Source organism: Aythya ferina (assembly GCF_964211825.1).
Source record: "Aythya ferina genome assembly, chromosome: 11".
In the NCBI taxonomy this organism is placed as follows: Eukaryota; Metazoa; Chordata; class Aves; order Anseriformes; family Anatidae; genus Aythya; species Aythya ferina.
Genome location: NC_140307.1, coordinates 11,042,723 through 11,044,827, shown reverse-complemented (window position 1 = coordinate 11,044,827; position 2,105 = coordinate 11,042,723). Strand labels below are relative to the sequence as shown.

Genomic DNA, 2,105 nt, shown 5'->3' with positions numbered 1-2,105 from the left:
GCAGGACCCGTTAGACCCCTGAGGCCCAGTCCCACCAAGAGGGAAGCAATGCAGGCAGAGATGGCCACCAGGTTCGGACAAGAGCTCAGATCATCAGGCAGGTTCACAGCAAGGACACAAGTCTCAGGTCAACCTAGCAATAAGGCAGGGCTGAGATCAAGCCCAGAAGTCAGTCCATGGCCAGGCACTGCTGAGCTGGAGGTCAGCACCCCCACTACATAGCTTAAGAAGAGAATGAAGACCCAGGGCTGAGCTTAAATCAGTTCCTGGGGCCATGAGCCCAGGTGGGACCCATTAACATCTATCAGTGCCCTCAGGCAAAAAACCCACTACAGTCCCCTGAGAGATTCTGCCAAATTTGCAGCTTCACCACTTTGCAGGGAGGTGCTGGCTTGTGGGGGAGGAGATGCCTGAGATGACCCAGTTCTCCTGGGAGGTGGCACAGGGGAGGCTTATTAGCAATGCCCTTCTCGGGTTTTACTGCTGCTAAAGAGAAAAGGTCTTGGGGAGATTCATTCCTCTGCCACAGCAGGGGGTAGAGAGAAAACTGCAAATGTAGTTTTAATGTTACAAGAAGAAAAAAATAAATAAATAAACAAATGATATGAAATATTCCTGCACAAGGCATGCATGCTTCTCAATTGTGTGCATGTCCCAGGATGCCAGCTGGCTGGTCAGGAGGTGCAGGTTTCCCCAGAGGTGGCTTTGCTGTCCTTGTGGGCTCCCTTTCTGTCGGGGAGGTGTGCCGTGCTGAAGGGCCAGCAGGCCAGCTGGGAGACATGCCCTGCTCGTGGGTCCCATGCCAGTGTTGCTGGAGGCCCTGGGCAGCAGCAGGAATCTCGTGCCTCTTTCTCTCCATGCTCCTTCCCTGACCCTTTGCAGCCAGAGATCTCCTCTGGATGTTCTCCTCTGCCAGGTGAGCTGAGGGAAGAGCCAAAAAGCCTTCAGGCTGCTCTCCTGGTGTAGCTAGGTGGCTGTGCCCACAGCTTTGGCTCTGCTGTCCCATGTCACTCCTCACAAGCCTTGTGGGAAGCTCTCACTAGCATTTGGGCTGCCTGGAGTGATGTGATCCCTGTGATCCCACCCTGGTCTGATTTTAACTGGATACAGTACCAGAACTAACACAGAACTTTCCTCTGTTTTAACCAGCAGCTGCAGGCTGTTAACTGCTGTGTCACTGCACGCGAGCAGCAGCGGGTTAGAGCGAGATGAGGAGATACCTGTAGGATTACGGAGAATGAAGCCGGGGATGAAGTGATGCCAATTACAGAGAGGGCAGAGAAACGAGTCGTGGGCAATTACAGCACCTACCCAAGTGTGACGGGGTTAAGTCCTGCTCCTGCAGGGCAGCGCAGTGCTCCTGGGAGATTAACTGGGAGGGGAAGGCAGCCTGAGGGACAGGGACTGTCACCTGCCAAGCAGCAGGAATCTGCACAGCATTTCAAACAGGGTGAAGGCTTTTGTTCTGATCTGATTTTAACTCGATGCACAACCGAACTGACACAGATCTTTCCTCTTTTTCAGCCGGCATCTGCAGGTGTTATCTCAGCCAGGGTGTGAGAGGAGGAATGGATATTTCTGATCCCCACGCTACTGAGGAGGGACTGCAAGGCACGACATTTCTAGCCAGGCTTGGGAAAGGCTGGGAAAAGGAAAGTCGGGGAACAGCTGCTCAGGGGCTTGGTGCAGGCTGGACGTGGGAGTATGATTCGTGGCAGCATGGCGACCCAAACCCCTGTCCCCAGCCACCAGCCTGCTGCGGTTTGTGATACATTTTCTGCTGCTGCCTTCCTTCAGCTTTAGTGGGCAGAGCTGGGCTCCCCAGGGGCTGCACACCTCCCCGCTGCGCAGAGAGGCAGCCGCTGCTTGGTGGCAGTGGGGGCTGGAGCCTGCCGATGGGACAGGCTTCGTCTGGGCCCTGCTGGGACCTCAAGCACTTGGGCAGGAATTGTCACCCCAGTCCTCCTCCGTGGCTTGCTCTCTGCAACTCAACAGTTCACTTTACCAACTGCTACCAGCCGCCAAAGAAATCTTCCCAGCTAATATATTAAAAAAAAGGCAGTACAAATTCTATTTTAGAAATTGATTTTGCCAGCAAAGGTCAC

At 54.1% G+C, this 2,105-nt stretch overlaps 1 long non-coding RNA gene across 1 annotated transcript; it reads left to right on the top strand.

Annotated features, from left to right (window-relative positions):
- Nucleotides 1–351: 351 nt before the first annotated feature.
- On the top strand, nucleotides 352–1,898 carry LOC311442880. The gene is made up of 2 exons (XR_014696934.1): nucleotides 352–916; nucleotides 1,525–1,898. It is a non-coding gene; the product is annotated as an uncharacterized lncRNA (long non-coding RNA).
- Nucleotides 1,899–2,105: the final 207 nt, after the last annotated feature.